This window comes from Triturus cristatus, chromosome 10 (genome assembly GCF_964204655.1).
Source record: "Triturus cristatus chromosome 10, aTriCri1.1, whole genome shotgun sequence".
In the NCBI taxonomy this organism is placed as follows: domain Eukaryota; kingdom Metazoa; phylum Chordata; class Amphibia; order Caudata; family Salamandridae; genus Triturus; species Triturus cristatus.
Window position 1 is genome coordinate 769,822,721 of NC_140593.1, and position 19,609 is coordinate 769,842,329.

At 47.0% G+C, this 19,609-nt stretch overlaps 1 pseudogene; it reads right to left on the bottom strand.

The window, feature by feature from the left end:
• Positions 1-2,804: 2,804 nt before the first annotated feature.
• Positions 2,805-9,757, bottom strand: LOC146789986 (28S ribosomal RNA; annotated as a pseudogene).
• Between the last annotated feature and the right edge of the window lie 9,852 nt (positions 9,758-19,609).

A 19,609-nucleotide genomic window follows, 5' to 3' on the forward strand; every position in this document is an offset into this window, starting at 1 on the left:
CAAAGAGTACTCCATGTAAATCGTCTCAAGCCACACCAAGATAGGGCTGATATGATCACGCTGCTGATCACTGATGCAGGAAAGGAGGAGGAAAGTGATCCCCTCCCTGACCTGTTATCAACCAACCCATAAGAAGGTACTGTGGAGGGTGTAGCCCTGTCTGACACTCTCACTGTACAGCAGCAGACTAACTGCAGACAAGTCCTAAGCCAGTTTGCAAAGTTCTCTTTGACCCCTGGACAGGCAACCTGGTGTACCCATGATGTAGACACTGAGGACAGCCTCCCTGTTAAGAGCAAGATTTATCAACTGTCTGACCAAGTTAAAGCATGTATCAAAGCTGAAGTAAACAAGATGCTATAGTTAGGGGTGTTAGAACCATCTGGCAGTCTTGGGCCGGCCCAGTGGTACTGGTCCCCAAACCTCACTCAAAAGGTGCGAAACCTCAAATTAGATTTTTCGTGGATTATAGAGGGTTGAATGCAGTGACAAAGACTGGTGCACACTTGATACTAGGAGTAGATGAGCTTATTGATAGCCTAGGGGCAGCCAAATTTCTCAGTACCTTTGATTTGACATCAGGGTAGTGGCAGATTGGCCTGACGCCGGGAGCCAAGGAGAGATCCACATTGTCCACCCCCAGGGAAACTTTCAACTTAAAGTGATGCCTTTTCGATTAAAGAAAAAACCTGTCATTTTTCAAAGGTTGGTGAACCAAGTTCTGTCAGGACTGGATGACTTTAGTTCAACATATTTGGATAAATTGCTGTCTTTAGCGCCACCTGGGCTTACCCGGTCCACCTGGGAGACATTTTGCAGGCCCTGCTGCAGACAGGCCTCACTATCAAGGCTGGTAAGTGCCAGATTAGGCAGGGTTCTGTTGTCTACTTGGGCCACTTTGTTGGTGGCATCCAAGTGAAACCTCTCTAACCCAAGATCCAAACTATTCTAGACTGGGAGCCTCCCAAGACCCAGACTCAGGTATGGGCATTCCTTGGCCTGATCGGATATTATAAGAGGTTTTTAAAGGGGTATGGTTCTATTGTGTCCGCTCTCACTGAGTTTACTTTTAAGAAACAGCCAAAGAAGGTCATTTGGACCACAGGTTGTCAAAATGCCTTTGACACCCTGTCTTAAAAGCACCAGAATATGGAAAACAGTTCATTGTTCAAACAGACACTTCTAAACATGGGATTGGGGTAATGTTGTCACAAATAGGGGTAGGCAGAGAACTACGCTCTGCCACTGGAGCAGAGTTAGCCAGCCACCCCCGCCTCCTGACCCGGTCCCTGCTTCTGAACCCAGCCAGGTCAGGTGAGCCTGCCCTGGCCCCGAGGACCCCCGTCCCCAGTGCCCGCACCCTCGGATGGGTTGCAGGACCGGGAAGCTCGCGCACTCTGGGGCCCGCCAGACGGAGCTCAAGCTCCGGGCCTGGTCCGAGCTTCCGAACCCTAGCCAGACCTGGGAAAGCTACCCCGGGGGACCCCTGTGCCCAGCGCCCGGACCCTCGGTTGGCTTGCAGGTTGGGGGGCTCCCGCACCCTGTGGCCTGCTGGATGGAGCTCAAGCCCTGGGCCCATCCCAGCTTCTGAAACCTAACCAGGCTGGGGAGAGCCTCCCTGGTCCCTGATGAACCCCCGTCCCCAGCGCCTGGACCCTCGGATGGCTTGCAAGGCAGGGGGTCTCCAGCTACCCGGGGCCCGCTGGACGGAGCTCGAGCCACAGGCCCCGTCCCAGCTTTCGAACCCTAGCCAGGCCAGGGAGAGTCTCCCCAGGCCCCGGTGGACCCCTGTCCCCAGCGCCTGGACCCTCGTCCCACTTGCAGGATGAGGGGCACCCACACCCTGCACCCCGGGGCCCACCGGACGTAGCTTAAACCCTGGGCCCGGTCCCAGCTTCTGAACCCTAGCCAGGCTGGGGAGAGCCTCCCTAGGCCCCGATGAACCCCCTTCCCCAGTGCCCGGACCCTCGTTTGGCTTTCAGGTCGGGGGACTCCCGCACCCTGGGGCCCACCAGACGGAGCACAAGCCCCTGGCCCGGTCCCAACTTCCGAACCCTTGCCGGGCCGGGCCGGGGACAGCCTCCCCAGTCCCCAATGGACCCCCTGTCCCCAGTGCCCAGACCCTCGGATGGAACCAAGGAAGGTTAGGCCCAGGCCATGTCCTCTCCCCGCCAGCCTGCCTGGGGAGCCCATTTTCCTCGACTATACAGAACCCTGTGGCAGGACAAAAGTTGGTGTTAGCCCGGACCAGCTGGTAGGCCGGCCATCTAGTCACCCAGCCGCAGGGCCATCTGGTCGCCCGGCCCGCAGGGCCATCTGGTCGCCCAGCCCACAGGGCCATCTGGTCACCCAGCCCACAGGGCCATCTGGTCGCGCAGCCAGGCAACTGGATAGCCCGGAAAGACCCAGCGCCCGGACGGCCTGAGACAGCCAGACCCAGTCGCCCTTGCAGTCCCATTACGGCGAGGGTGGCCAGGCACTCCAAGGCCACTGCTCAGGAGGCTCCTTGCCCGGGGCTGCTACCCTCCCTGCTAGACTTGTTTGGGAGCAGAGGGAAGGGGGGGCGGCTGGCCCAGGCCATCTGGTCACCCTGCTGAGCCGCAAGGGATGGTGGCCCCCATCCCTGCACCCTGGTGGCACAGGGACAGGAGGGAGAGGCCCCCGTGCCAGAGGGCACGTGGTGGAGGTGGCCTCCAGCAGGCCCGCATTGCCCCCTCTGCATCCCTCCTGCCGTCCTGGCGACAGAGGGACCCACCCCTGGGTGTGGTGAAAGAGGGCATCTGTGGGCGCCCACGCATAGAAAGACAACAGCTTGGCCCAGAGGATGGCTTTCAATAGATCGCAGCGAGGTAGCTGCTCTGCTACTTACGAAACCCTGACCCAGAATCAGGTGGTCTACGAATGATTTAGCAACAGGTGCCCCACGAACATGCGGTGCACTAAGCACGATGGAGGCGCCCCCCTTCCGTCTGTGCTACGGTCCCCAAGCGAGCGGCTCTATGCACCGGCCCCCCGAGAGAGGCTGGCTATCACAGGCCGACCAAGGCTCTACTGCACTGTGGTATCATTACGGTTTAGGGATGATTCTGACTTTGAGGCGTTCAGTCATAATCCCACAGATGGTAGCTTCCCCCAATGGCTCCTCAGCCAAGCACATACACCAAATGTCTGAACCTGCGGTTCCTCTCGTAGTGAACAGGATTACTATTGCAACAACACATAATCAGTAGGGTAAAACTAACGTGTCTCATGACGGTCTAAACCCAGCTCACGTTCCCTATTAGTGGGTGAACAATCCAACGCTTGGTGAATTCTGCTTCACAATGATAGGAAGAGCCGACATCGAAGGATCAAAAGGCGATGTCGCTATGAACGCTTGACTGCCACAAGCCAGTTATCCCTGTGGTAACTTTTCTGACACCTCCTGCTTGAAACCTAAAAAGTCAGAAGGATCGTGAGGCCCCACTTTCACGGTCTGTATGGATACTGAAAATCGAGATCAAGCGAGCTTTTGCCCTTCTGCTCCATGGGAGGATTCTGTCCTCTCTGAGTTCGCATTAGGATACCTGTATTATCGTTTGACAGGTGTACCGCTCCAGTCAAACTTCCCACCTGCCACTGTCCCCAGAGCGGGTCACGCCAGGCAGACGCCGGGTGCTTGGAGCCAGGAGCGAGAGCCCCACAGGGTTCGCCCACCCACCTCACCGGGTAAGTGAAAAAACAAAAAGAGTAGTGGTATTTCACTGGCAGCCCGAGGACCTCTCACTTATCTTACACCTCTAATGTCTCTTCACAGTGACAGACTAGAGCCAAGCTCAACAAAGTCATCTTTCCCTTAGCTGTGGTTTCGCTAGATAGTAGGTAGGGACAGTGGGAATCTCATTCATGCGCGTCACTAATTAGATGACAAGGCATTTGGCTATTTCTGTACCACCTCGCGGTGGCTCATTCTGGGTTATTATGCTGCTCATCAGCATCAAATCGGTTTTGCTTCCAAAAATACAACATTCTTTCGCTCCGGAGTACAGCCACACTGAACGCTGTCCTCACTGGAACTGGGATCACATATAGGCCAGAGATAGTACACCCTTCAGTACTATTCCAACAATTTAAAATTGTCTACGAACAGTCCTGAGAAATTAAAGTGTGATTAGCAGGACATCAATAATCAATGTGTGGTAATTATATCTATGTAATTATTTGAGACCTATTCATCATTCAAGACATTTCAATAAGTATGATGTACACAATTGTATCTAAATTGTTATAAGCACACATCCATAAAAAAATACACATCAACAAATTGCACATCTAAATAGAAAATCCACATCTATAAAATTCTAAAAAAAATTCACATCTATAAAATTCACATCTATACTAAATCTTGTGTCAACTATAAACTAATATGTAACTGTATAACCACATTTAAATATTGAAGGATCAACAGTTTAAAACAATATCCTTTATAAGGGTGACATGTGATCTACAAGAAAGTGTACATCTCAGTATAAGCTTGATATTTCATTGTCCATGAACACTTGGCACATTTTAAGAGTGTCCTTTAAAGTAGTCAGACAAACATTTTTCTTGAATGGGAATGACATTTTCAGACCTAGATCAGCCAGAACAACATAATTACATTGAGGCCAAATACCACGACATCCAACAATAAAGTCATGACATTTTACAGTGTTACATTTGGTGAGATCTTTGATTTGTTATGGCAGATCCTGATAGTATTTAACTTTACTCTCAAACGCTAATTCAAGGGAATTCTGTGAGTTTTCATAACAAATTGAAACCTCAATCACTACAGATCTACCATTTTTGGTAAACATTACATCTGGTTTTCGTAGTTCACCTTGATTATTCTTAACATGAGGTTCCCTATATGCCACCCAACCACACCTTTTTGCTCTATCAATGAGCAATTCCAGAATTTTATTATGTCTTTTTATCCTAATGTCCTTGGTTTTAGGACATGCACCTGAAATATGTTAAATTGTTTCGGAAACATCTTTACAGTGCCTACATGTAGCAAATGTACGATTTCTTCCCCTAGTGATGGTTTCTCTAGTATATAAAACATTTGCTCTTAACATCAGCGCAGCTATGTACTGATTTTCTTTCATTTTGTCATGCTTGCTGAGCAAGAAGTTTGAGGTTGGATTACTTCCTAAGTATTTTATACCATCATCTTGGACAGGGAGATTTAACCATTTCTCAAATTCTTCTTTTCTCCAATCATATGTTGCTAACAAATTCAAATTATAACTCAGAAACCTACTGTCTAAAATGTTGAGTTTGTGCGTTTTGATGATGTTATCAATTTTTTCATTTATTACTTCTCCTGCGTACATGAATGAATAAGCTATGTACAGATCTGGAGCTGCCCTGAGATACAATAAACTATTGACTTTATTTAGACCAATTTTTGTAAATTTTTTTGGTATACTGAGGCCCCCAAATGATCTTTTCGAATATAGGAGACCCTCACATGTGTATGCAGGAAGGTGTAGAAAATGTTTGACATACTTTTTTATTGTTTGATCCAGAACATTTAAAGTTTTAGCTTCTGTTTCTGTCATTTCCAATTTAAATGACAGTGTAGGGACCAAGTACTGACACAAAATGTTTATTTTCTGCGTGGGCTTAAGTGGTAGATTATCAAGTTTAGCGCCAAGAAACCGCATGGTGAACGTTGCGCTTTACAAGTTTCTTTTACATTACATTACATTACATTACAACCCAATTAACAAGAACCTCATTCATTTTGTTGTTGCTTGTATGGCCAATGTGTGGATCAAAGTTCAATCCGAGATATCTCTCACTTTCTCCTGGATGAATGTTTTCAATGTTTTCTTTTTCAAACAGCCATGGTTTACTGTTCTTAATCAGGATTTTAACTTTATGGTGACTGATATAAAACCCATGTGTCTTTTTCATGTTAAGTTTTAATCCTGTTGTTTTACTGAACTTTTCCATGATTTTCAGATTTCTACTCATTCCTTCCCAGGTGCTGCTGAGTACTGTGATGTCATCGGCAAAGGCGAGAGCGGTGATTTGCTCAATAAGACCATCTGATCCGAATGTGAAGCCCTTGTAGTTTTTCTGAAGATCACAGATCAGAGGATCTATGGCAATGTTAAATAGCAGTGGGGATAAAGGGTCACCTTGTTTAACCCCAGATTTCATTGTTATTTCAGGAGTTGCTTCGTTGTTCTTACCCTTGAAAATTGTTGTTGAGTCACTGTATAAGTCTTTTATTATGTCTCTGATGTATGATGGAACTCTGTGCCTTGCGAGACTCTGTATAATGTGACCATGGCTGACAGAGTCGAAGGCTTTTGAGATATCCATGAACACTACTGCTAATGAGTGATTGTTTTTTCGTGCCCCTTTTATGATATTTTGCAGAAGAGTCAGTTTCTCGAGACAACCTCTCACCTTCATGAAGCCTTTTTGTCTCATATTCAATTCAACAAAAAATGAGAGTCTTTGAGTTAGTATTTTTGTGAATAACATCATGAATGCAATACCGATGGTAATTGGACGCCAATTACTGATTTTGTTAAGTTCACTAATCGGTACATTCTTGGGTATTAGTATTGACCGGTTCTTTTTGATACTTTCTGGTACTCTTCTCATCGATAACCAAGACGATAAAATTCTGGGCAGCAGTCTTGGTTGCCTGCTATGCACTTTATTCAAGTCATTCAGACCAATCTTATCAGGCCCCACTGCTTTCTTTAAATCGGAGTCATCGAAGGCATTAGTTATTTCGAGCAGTGTAATTTCTTTACATACATTTCTAATTTCCTAATCATCCGGTATCCGATCAATTGGCATGAATTTAGGGTTTTTCTTGTTTTCTTTTTCAATTATGCTTTTGTAGTATTGGAAAATTTCATCAGCACTGATTTGGCAAGTGGCATCTTCTGCCCCATCAGTGATAATCCTGGCAATTTTCTTTTTGTCTTTTTTAAACATTGCCTGGTATTTTTTATAGCTGCCCTTTGCTTTTGCATAATTTTTCTTGTGTGTCCGTTTAAGCCTTCCGTTTTTCTTGTCTTTTTTTTGTTATTTTGTTTTCCACTGAGGCATTCTGGGGATCATCTTGAGCAGAGTTCATAGGCTCATTATTGAGTTCACTTGCTGGTTCACTACGATTTGCTGGTACAGGACTTATATCAGTGGTGTTTTCTGAGATATAAGTCACTATCTCATCCATCAGATCCATAGCAGCATCGTGTTGCTCTATGTTTTGGGTGTACTTCTCGACTTCTGTGATTCTATCCTCCAGCTCATCAAAGTTCTTGAGTGTTTGCGCACATTTGCAATTGATAAAGTCTCTGCGCTTTTCTGTTGTTACTTCCACTGTAACCTCTGGTTCATCGCAAGAGTCATTTTCAGAAACATTTGATGCTTGCAGTACATCTTTTACTGATTTTTTACTCTTACTTCTTCTATCTCTTCTTTTTTCTGCAATTTGTTTTCTGTTTTTATTGTCAAAATGTGGAACCATTAGCGCATTAATATTTCTCTTGTTTTCATACACTTTTTCCAATTCTGCTAATAGTAGTATTTCTTCCTGTGACCATAATTTTGATGGTTTGCTGCTTGCTAGAGCTGCTAGTCTAGCCTCGATGGATTTGCTGAGGTCTACTGATATGTCTTCTTCTGCAACGGAGGGTGAACTAGGGCCTATATCGTGATCTGAATCGTTGTTGCTTGTTGCATTGTTTGAAGCAGGTGCTGGTTTGTCAAATTCGGTGAGAAGGTTAATGATTTCTGGAAAAGACAGCACCTCCTTATGCCATCTTAACAGGGTTTTTAATCTCCAGGAACTACCCCATCTGGAATTGTGTTTGTTTGCTTTTCCATTTCTCACTATCACGCACGCTGCCATGATAGAACCTTGTTTGGCCTGTCTCTATAGACTTTTCTACGCAGAGTCTAGCACTATAGAGGCAGTTACCGGCAGGACCACTGGGAGGAAAGGCCACTACAACTGAGAATAGGTTAAGAGAGTCATAGCTACTCCCGCCGTTTACCCACGCTTCATTGAATTTCTTCACTTTGACATTCAGAGCACTGGGCAGAAATCCCATTGCGTCAACACCCGCCTCGGGCCTTCGCGAAGCTTTGTTTTAATTAAACAGTTGGATTCCCCTGGTCCACACCAGTTCTAAGTAAAGCTGCTAGGCGCCAGCCGAGGCAGAACGCCGTACCCCCACCCCTGGGGAGGGGGCATGGGGAGAGGCGATCACCGCATTTGGGGTGATCCCCAGGAAGGGCCCAGCTCGCGTCCAGAGTCACCGCCGCCCTGGATTTTGAAAGACCAGCGAGAGCTCACCAGACACCGCCGGAACCGCAACGCTTTCCATGGCTCGGGCCATGGAACCCTTCTCCACTTCGGCATTTAAAGTTCTCTTTTGAATATTTGCTACTACCGCGCAGTGTTTGATTGGTTCTGATGCTCCGTCCATCACCACCCCCTTTTGTACCTTTTTGCTACTACCACCAAGATTTGCACCTGCAGCGTCTCCACCCAGGCACTCGCTCCGGGCTTCCGTGTGCACCGCAGCAGCCTTCCTACTCATCGCGGCTTAGCCCCAGCGGCTCTCAGTGCAGGCGACGGCCGGGTATGGATCCGACGCTCCAGTGCCATACATTTTCAGGGCTAGTTGATTCAGCAGGTGAGTTGTTACACACTCCTTAGAGGATTACGACTTCCATGGCCACCGTCCTGCTGGCATAGTTTACCATCTTTTGGGTCCTACCACGCAGGCTCATGCTCCACCTCCCCGATGGAGTGGGCGAGACGGGCTGGTGGTGCGCCTGCCGCTGGAAGTGCGGCGGGATCCCACCTCAGTTGGCGTGCACCAGCCCTCACCTTCATTGCACCACAGGGTATTGCTCAACCCTTCGACTCGGCGCAACGTGGTCAGGGTGCACTGAGCACAGTCCGCCCCACTTGACAGTCATGCCGGGAGCAGGGGGCCCATCCCCCCTTCCCTTCCCCCGCGTGCCCCAAGGGGCAGCCGGGAGCGGATGCCTTGGGGAGGGCGCGGAGGCGGTCGAATCTCCCTCAGCCCTGCGGACACGGCATAGCTTCCTTCTGCCGGAGTGGAGGGCCACCTGCCACCCCATAGCCCTCCCAGCCAACCCGGAGCCAGTAGCAGTGCACCGCCGCGGAGGAAATGCACCCTGCGGGGGCTGGCTAAGGCCCAGACGCTGGTCCCGCGGAGGGGACCAGGAACTTTCGGGTCACCGACCTTCCTGCTGTGTTGAATCCTCCGGGCGGACTGCACGGACCCCACCCATTTACCTCTCGACGGTTTCATGCCTTCTTGAACTCTCTCTTCAAAGTTCTTTTCAACTTTCCCTTACATTACTTGTTGGCTATCGGTCTTGCGCCCATATTTAGCCTTAGATGTAGTTTACCACCTGCTTTGGGCTGCATTCCCAAGCAACCAGACTCCGAGAAGACCCGATCCTGGCGCGCTGGGGGCCGCTACCGCCCTTACACCGTGTGCGGGGTGAGCCTGGATCAGAAGGACTTGGGCCCCCTGAGCGACGCAGGGGAGTCGGTCTTCTGTATGCCACATTACCCGCACCAGCTGCCGGGCGGGGATTCGGCGCTGGGCTCTACCCTATTCACTCGCCGTTTCTGGGGGAATCCTGGTTAGTTTTTTTTCCTCCGATTAGTAATATGCTTGAAATTCAGCGGGTCACCACGTCTGATCTGAGGTCGTAGTTGGAAAAAACGCCAAAGAGTTGGGGGGAGCCACCAGGGAAGGCCAGGACCCTGCCAGAGCAGCGGCCTGGGGTCACGGCAGCACGCGCTCTCTTTCCCCGGATCAGATCTGGAGGGGTTTCGCCCTCCTCGGGAAGCTGGCCGTAGAGGTGGGCCCCCAAGGCACGTGCACGCCGGCAGCCGGTGGGTCACCACAGACAGCCATGCACGGCACGCAGCCAGGTGCCCCGGGATGGGCCTGGAGTGGACCGGTCGCCGCACCCCCCTCCCCAACGAGGCGGGGAAGCAGGGCTAGGCATGCCGGTGGCGTACCTCCCCGGCAGGACCTGGTGAGGGACCCTGCCACTGGCGATCGGGGGGTCTTATCTTGTGGGGGGACGAAGGGAAGCAAAGCTAACCCTGCGATGGCCCTAGCCACATGCCGGGGAAGCTCCGGGGCGATTGACGATCGAGCGATCCTCAGACAGATATAGCCTTGGGAGGAACCCGGGGCCGCAAGGTGCATTCGAAGTGTCGATGATCAATGTGTCCTGCAATTCACACTAATTCTTTCCACCTGTGATCAAGCCTTGAAAGAGGTGAAACGCGTTGGGTGTACATGACCTGTGTGGCTTCGCGTATGGAATAAAAGGATTTCTACCTATTACATCTGGTGTCAGCGTGCCTTTCTGAGAAGAAGGGAGGTAGTGTGTGGATTTGAATGCGGATGGCTCCGGTGCCGCAAGGCTGACCCGCCCTGCAGGGTCTGATGCTCATCGATTGGAGCACTTTCGGCGCATCACTGTCTCTGTACAGGCGCATCAGTTAATAATGGTCACCAATAAACTCCAGCCCTACCTAAGCAAGTTTACAAGAGAGCATGACAGATTTTTGTTGACCCGTCTGAGATTGAACATTTTTCAGAGGCTTGTCTCTTTTCCCACTGAAAACAATTGGTCAAAGGAGCTATGTAAATGCCCATGTGACGATGTGTCTGTTCAATCAACTATTCATATTCTATTCTTTTGTAAATTTTACTCTTATAATAGGCACAGGTGGATTTTGCTAATTTTAAAAAATAAGGGACTAAGACAACGTCGTCCAGCTTTTCTGTTTTTACAAACATTAGGAGAAGAACAATTGTCCTTCTTTATTGGCAGGTTGCAGGGACATACAGCATCACCTCCACAGCTAAGATCTTAACCAAACATGTTTCAAACTTACAAGCCCGTGTTCACTGGTGTCCAGAGAGGCACAGCTGCAACGATCTTGCGCCGCACTCCCAGCGCTGAAATATAGTCCCGCCCTATGGGCGTGAGTTCTCACAGCATTATGGTCTTGGTAGTGTGCTTGCTTGATATATTTCCACTGTGGATGGCAGCTGAGCCCCTCAATAGGTTTAAAATCCCTTCGTGGGTTGCTGTGCGAGGCAAAACTGGGTCCCTGTAAGTGAACCAAACCAATTTGGTCACGTCGTTCCTTTGCACGCTGCAAACTTCTTAGCATGCTGGAGCTGCTCATCCGCTGCGGGGCACCTCGCGACCAGAGCAGGGCCGCCACATATCCAATCGAGAAGAGCTCAAACAGTTGAAGTGCCACACACAGACGTGTCATTCACCTTCTTTATTGGCAGGTTACAGGGACAGACAGCATCACCTCCGCAGATAAGATCTCAACCAAACATGTTTCGGGCTTACGAGCCCTTCTTCACTGGTGTCTAGAGAGGCACAGCTGCAGCGATCTTGCCCCGCACTCCCAGCGCTGAAATATAGTCCCGCCCTGTGGACGTGTGTTCTGATAGCATTATGGTCTTTGTAGTGTGGTTGATATATTTCCACTGTGGATAACAGCTGAGCCCCTCAATAAGTTTAAAATCCCTTTGTGGGTTGCTGTGCGAGGCAAAACTGGGTCCCTGTAAGTGAACCAAACCAATTTGGTCACGTCGTTCCTTTGCACGCTGCAAACTTCTTAACACGCTGGAGCTGCTCATCAGCAGCGGGGCACCTCGCGACCCGAGCAGTGCCACCACATATCCAATCGAGAAGAGCCCAAACAGTTGAAGTGCCACACACAGACGTGTCATTCACCTTCTTTATTGGCAGGTTACAGGGACAGACAGCATCACCTCCGCAGATAAGATCTCAACCAAACTTGTTTCGGGCTTACGAGACCTTGTTCACTGGTGTCTAGAGAGGCACAGCTGCAACGATCTTCTGCCGCACTCCCAGCGCTGAAATATAGTCCCGCCCTATGAGCGTGTGTTCTCACAGCATTATGGTCTTGGTAGTGTGCTTGATATATTTCCACTGAGGATAACAGCTGAGCCCCTCAATAAGTTTAAAATCCCTTTGTGGGTTGCTGTGCGAGGCAAAACTGGGTCCCTGTAAGTGAACCAAACCAATTTGGTCACGTCGTTCCTTTGTGCGCTGCAAACTTCTTAGCATGCTGGAGCTGCTCATCCACAGCGGGGCACCTCGCGACTTGAGCAAGGCCGCCACATATCCAATCGAGAAGAGCCCAAACAGTTGAAGCGCCACACACAGATGTGTCATTCACCTTCTTTATTGGCAGGTTACAGGGACAGACAGCATCACCTCCATACCTAAGATCTCAACCAAACATGTTTCGGGCTTACGAGCCCTTCTTCACTGGTGTCTAGAGAGGCACAGCTGCAGCGATCTTGCGCCGCACTCCCAGCGCTGAAATATAGTCCCGCCCTGTGGACGTGTGTTCTTACAGCATTATGGTCTTGGTAGTGTGGTTGATATATTTCCACTGTTGATAACAGCTGAACCCCTCAATAAGTTTAAAATCCCTTTGTGGGTTGCTGTGCGAGGCAAAACTGGGTCCCTGTAAGTGAACCAAACCAATTTGGTCACGTCGTTCCTTTGCACGCTGCAAACTTCTTAACACCTGGAGCTGCTCATCTGCAGCGGGGCACCTCGCGACCCGAGCTGTGCCGCCACATATCCAATCGAGAAGAGCCCAAACAGTTGAAGCACCACACACAGACGTGTCATTCACCTTCTTTATTGGCAGGTTACAGGGACAGACAGCATCACCTCCTCAGCTAAGATCTCAACCAAACATGTTTCGGGCTTATATATATATATTCACTGAAAAAACCAGAGGTAAGCTGCTGCATGGGTTGGTGAGTAGCTACATGAGTGTCCATATGGGTTATTGATTGGTTGCCTGAGTATCTGTATGGGTGCCTGAGTGTTTGTGTGGGTGACTTTGTGCATAGATGTGTGAGTGGGTGATTCACTGGGTATATGGGTTCAAGAGTGTGTCTGTGAAGGGCTGCATGGGGGAGTGAGTGTGCGTATGGCTTTGTTGGTGAGTGAATGGATGTCTCAGTGGTATATGTGTGAGTAACTACATATGTAAAAGGCAGTATATGTGAGTGTTGGAGTATATAAATGACTATATGTGAGAGTGAGTGATATTGAGAGTGGCTGTATGAATGAGTGTGTGCTTGTGTCAACGATTGTATAAGAAAGTAAGTATGTGTTAGTATCTGTATGAATAGGTGAGGTGGTGTGTGTTTAACTGTATAAGCGAGTAAATAGGAGTGTGATTGATTCTTTACATGACTGACTAGGTGTGTAAGTAACTGTATGGGTGAGTGGCGGTGTGTGAGTGTCTGTATCAGTGTATGAGTGCATATAATAGTGCTGTATTGATGAGTGAGTATGTAGTGACTGATGTTGGTGTGTCTATGGTTTTGAAAATGGTACACTGCATTTTAGAGTGGGTGTATCAAAGGTTATATTCGGGTGTGAGGAGGGGCATCAGATTATCACGTGGATGATGTAATCAGTGATGTCATCAGTGAAGTCATTTGAGATGTCATCAGTGATGTCACTGACCATGTCATGAATGATGTAATATGTGACGTCATCAGCAGTGCATTGCGGGGGCGCGAGTTATAGTTAGCTGAACTAACTATAATGGCCGAATTTCACTGGTTTTGTACGGGTGAAATGTGCAACTAACTATAACGTCCCTGAAAAATCTGTTTCTTTCAGTGAATTTCTAAGGTTTTTTAAATGCTAATTTCTAACTATGATCTGCTTGAAAACTATGTTTTTTTCAGTGAATTTCAAAGGTTTTTTAAATCCTAATTTCTAACTATAACGTCCCTGAAACCTATGGTTTTTTCAGTGAATTTCAAAGGTTTTTTAAATGCTAATTTCTAACTATGCCTACAGAGGTAGGACATGTGAAGAAAGAGGAACAAAGGCACAGAAAGAAGCAAGACAAATGCAGAAAGAGGCAACAGAAGTCCAGAAAGACGAAGAAAAGTGCAGGAAGAAGCAAGAGATGTGCAGAAAAAACCAACAGATGAGCAGAAAGTCCTTCTGTGCCCCCAACGTTTTGCTGGTGGGTTCTGGTGGTAATTGACTCTCACTAACCGGGCCTAGAGCCAGTGCTATGCTAAAAGACACTTAGAATACAGTGAAAACACCTACATACACTAGGGGACACTATGAGTTGGGGTACCCCTGTCATTAGCATGATCTCCTCTGTAAAGTCCTAGGACATAATAGGGCAGGGGGATTAAAACCACCTCTAAGTCAGAGGTGCAGAAAGATGCTTCTTTAAGTAGTAGTCACGTTTGCAGAGTGGTGGAGAAAGGGTGTTGATCCTCCGACCAGCGCTTAGGAATTCCGCTGCGTAGGACTTACAGGAGGTACCAGGAGGGCTTCTTGGCCCACAAACTCCCTCAGGTCTAAATTGGACTTCATCCCCCTCCCGTAGTCTGCCAGGAGGTGCGTTTGCAGAGCGGTGGAGAAAGGGGTCATGGCCTCCGAAGACGTCTTAGCAATCCCACTGTGTGGGACTTATTGAAGGTAACAAGAGGGTTAGTTGGTCCCCAAGGACATCCTTCGGGGCCAAATTCCCCTCCGATTACCTCCAGTAAGTCCCACACAGCAGCACTGGTAAGTACTCGTACCAGGCCATGCCCCCTTTGTCCACCGCTCCCTGGCATTCTCTTGGATGGGGATTGAAGTCCCCTTCGCTGCTCGGGGTCCTTTAGGGGCCAACCAGCCTATCTCTTACCTCCAGTAAGCCCCACGCAGTGGGATTGCTGAGAGGCAAACAAAGGCCATGCCCCCTTTCTCCACCACTCTGCAAATGCATCTCCTGGTGCATTGTTAGTTGGGGAATTAATTCTCCTTGAATACTGAGGGTCCCTGGGGGCCAACTAGTCCACCAGGTACTGCCAAAATGTGCCACAGAGAGGTGGTCCGAGACCACGCCCCCTTTTTACACCACTCTGCGAAAGCACCTCTTGGCGCACTGATGCTCGGGGGATGAAGTCCACTTGTGTCCTGAGGTCCTCAAGACACAAGAGGACCTCATCTTTCCACCAACAGTGTGCCAAGAAGTGCATTTGCAGAGTGGTTTAAAAAGAGGCATGGCCTCGGACCACGTCTCTCCAACACAGCTCTGTGGCGCATATTGGAGGTACCTGGTGGGCTAGTTGGCCCCCAGGGATCCTCAGTATTCAAGGGGAATTAATTCCCCGTCTAACAACGCGCCAGGAGGCGCGTTGTAGGAGAGTAGGGTCTGCAATCCTATGATCACCCAGATTCTTTTGCTTTTGCTTCATTGGTTTACGACTTTCTCCGGCTGTGGGCCTGCCAATCAGACCCACAGCCTAGCTGTTCTCTCTCGAAATTAACACACATGTACGTTAGGTGCATCCACTAATTGGAACTGGGCCGCCTTGTCAGTCCCTGTCTCAGCATACCACAGGTATCCAGGGCATCGGTGTACCCAGGGCCTACCAGGGGCTGAAGCATGTATTATGCCACCCCTGGAATGGCCGCCCAAATCTGACACAACTGGCTGCACGACAGCTGGGGCCACGTGGTGTAATCACCCGTTGCTGTAGGTGTAGTATTCCTACACCTAAACCCTAAAATGGACACATGGATTCCTATCAGTCACTCCTATAGCAGGCCTTATCAATCCTGAAGGCAGAGTGCAGGGAATCATGTGGGACGGTGCTCTGGCGCGAGCTGAGCCCGTCGACGGCTTGCGGAACCAAGTCCTAATAGCCGTTCCATGGTGACGCGGGCCAACTACTTTTAATGCATTATAATCCTTGCGGTTATTTGCTAACTTTGGCATCGCATCACCTGCACATGTCGAGTAAGGTGTCATACGAATTGGAATACGAACCCCTCGCTAGTTCTGGCGACGGGGTTAGCATTCCCCCCTTCTAGAGGGGCACGACATGGAAGTAACCCTGAACCCCGGTTAAAGTTGACTCAAGCCTCAGCATCACAAAATGGATGCTGCCACCAGACACAAGTCTGACCTCCTGCTGCTGGGAGACCTTCCAGCGAGGGGAGCTTGGACAAAGGGTTTCCTGTCAAGGGCGGTGTTAGCACCGTCCCAGACAGGGGTTGTGTATTCCAGGTAGGCAGGGCTGAAAGGAAGGTGATTGCAAGTGGCACCCCGGTGCTCACGGTGCATAGCCCGGCTCAGACCAGTTTCGGGGGGCCTACCAGCCCCTGAGCTGGCGCGAAGCCGGACAAAGGATAGGGGTGTAACCACCCCCCTCCTGGCTCCACCCATAGGTAGAACCTAGTCACGGGCCAACCCCTTTTTCTTAGAATAAAGGTAGGAGCGAGTCCCCTTCCCAAATTGGATAATCAGATAATCGGATAACTCCGAATCACGAACCACTTTCCACGAAAGGAACTCTTGACTATTTCTGAAGACTCTCCCTTGTGGCTAAGGAGTAGCCACCCTGCACCAGCAGGCACCACCTAAGCGCTTGCGGTTTGCTGTACGTCTCTCCTACGGATCAAGACTGCCCAGCTCGACGAGACCCGAGTCCCTGCCATCTCTGACCTTTTACCTGCCTCATCAGCCCAGCTGAGAGTCGTAGGTGTGACGAGACTGCGGGACCGGCCATCTTCAGAACCTGCACGACGCTTATCTAGCACGCCCACCGAGGGACCCTCGAGTGAGTGCACCTAGGGTTTGAGAAGCCCTAACCCTGAGCAGCTCCAGCATCGAAGTCTGCCTCCCCAGCATCCCCGAGATCTGCGTGGGGGCCCTTCCGCTCCTTGTTGTTCACCGCGTTGTTCGACCACTTGCCGACCGGCTTGTGGCCCTCTTCACGACGCACCACGATTGTTTCATCACCGGTCTGGTTGCTCCAGACTGGCTCTTGCTTCCCTCCAACAGAGGAGTACCACGGACCCTCCTGGTCCACTCCCGACGCCATCGGGACTTCCCCGCTTGGGTTGCCACTGCCAAGATCCGCTGCCCCTTCCTGGGCTCAGCATCATCGACAGCAGACACCTTCGTGGGACAGCTCGCCCTCCATCCTGGTCGCCGCCGCGCCTCCTGGTCCGAGGAACAGCCGAGTCCGACGTCACCCACTCACCTGGTCGAGGTGACTTCAGCCGGTACCCTCCTGGTACCCACACGATCGCTGGCTAGCGGTTAAGAACTGAGTCCCCTCTGCTTTCAGGTTTCCCTTCATCACCGATCCAGGCTTGGATCTCGCTGAATATCGACACTGGTCGCCTGCCAGCAACTTCTTCTTTCAGGCTCCTGAGACTACACGAGGACTCCCGACATCTTGCCGAACTTCACGCAGCCGCAGCCGCTGGGCTAGGTAACTTGAGCATTTCAGTGCTCTATCGCAGGTTCGCTCTACAAGTGTCTAGTTCCTTTGTCGTTTAGTCCCACTGATCGGAACACTCCGGAATCAGTACCTCCAGACTCTATCCATTCGCATTTCCCTGTAAGTGTAGATGGTTTCCCGTGCCCCTCGGGCATTTGTGTAAATTGTGCAACCAGTAGTATTTTCCTAAGAGTTTTGTATTGTGCTTAGCTCCCTGACTCATAAAGAGCCAGGGTAGTCTTGTTATAAATAAATATCCTTTATTTTCATAACAACTTGTGTGGTGTCCTTTCACTTGATGTTCAAGGGGGTGAGTAGACAAAATATCGGAAATGTAATATCGATATACAGAAATATCGAAGTCAAAATATCGATGGAACAATATATCTCTGTCAACAATATCGATGTAAAAAATGTCGAGATTGTGATGTGTAGTAAAATATCGAGGTATAGTATATCGAAAGACATAATATCGTGTAGTAAAAATATCGAAAAAGTATAGTATTAAGTTACTTTGTGATTTGTAAAAAATTATTGTTTAGAAGTGTCAGCAAATGTTTATTTAAGTGTATTAAAAATAACAATTTTCTTTCTATTAATATAATTTTTTAAATTTTGATATATAATTTTAGGAGCGGGATGTTGGGTTTATAGGGGATAAGGGTGGGGAGTGTTTTAAAAAAATATATTTGAAATAAAATATTTTAATAAATTTTTGTAGAATTTAAATTTAAATTTTGAACAAAATTCAATTATTTAAAATTTAATTGTGAAAAAAAATTTTTTTAGTGGGATGTTGTGTATATAGGGGTTAAGGGTGGGGAGTATTTTGGAAATAAATATTATATTTAATATTTTAGGATATAATTATTGAACTATTATTAATATAATTTTTTTAATTTGGATATATAATTTTAGGAGCGGGATGTTGGGTTTATAGGGGATAAGGGTGGGGAGTGTTTTAAAAATATATATTAGAAATAAAATATTTTAATAAATATTTGTATAATTTGAATTTAAATTTTGAACAAAATAGTAATATTTAAATTTTAATAATGAAAAAAAATATTGTTAGTGGGATGTTGTGTATATAGGGGTTAAGGGTGGGGAGTGTTTTGGAAATAAATATTAAATTTAATATTTTAGGATATAAATTTAGAAATATTATATTTAAAAAAAAATAAAAAAATTCAAATGTGTTTTTAAATTTTAAATGTGAAAATTGTAATAATAAAATAAATGTAATCAGTGGGATTTTGGGGTTATAGGGGATAAGGGTGGGGAGTGTATTAGATATATATTTAATATTTAATATTTAATTAAAAAAAAAATTTCAAATTTGGTATGAACATTTAAAATTAAAAATTTTAGTAATAAAATTTAATAATTTATGATATAAATTTTGAAATATTATATTTAGAAATAAAAAGATTTCAAATTAGTTTTAAAATTTTAAATGTGAAAATTGTAATAAGAAAATAAATGTAATACGTGGGATTTTGGGGTTAAAGGGGATAAGGGTGGGGAGTGTTTTAGATATATATTTATTATTTAATATTGAATTCAAAAAAATTTAAATTTAAAATTTTGTATTAAAATTTACAATTAAACATTTTACTAATAAAATACATTTAATAAGTGGGATTTTGGGGTTATAGGGGATAAGGGTGGGGAGTGTTTTTGAGAAATATTTAATATTTTATAAAAAAAAAATAGAAATTTAATTTTTGGGTTTAAAAATTACAATAAAATAAATTACTAATACAATAAATTTCATAAGTGGGAATTGGGGGTTATAGGGGATAAGGGTGGGGAGTGCATTCAAAATATATGTAATATTTTATTTTTGAAAAATATAATGCAAAGTTCTAATTTCTTAATAAAAGTAAATTTTAATATTTTTAATAATAAAAAAAATTTCATAAGTGGTATTTTGGGGTTATAGGGGATAAGGGTGGGGAGTGTTTTATAAATATATAAAAAATTTATTATTCATAAAAAATTATTTCCATTTAGAAATGTTATTTTAATTAACATTTAACAATTTTAAGAAGATAATTCATTTAATAAGAGTGATGTAGGATTTATAGGGGATAAGGGTGGGTAGTGTTTACAAATTAGTAATTGTTTGAAAAAATCTAACATATATAGTAATCCTAATTCAATATAGATTGGAGTGGGAATAGTAAATTATTTATGGTCACTGTCCAGCA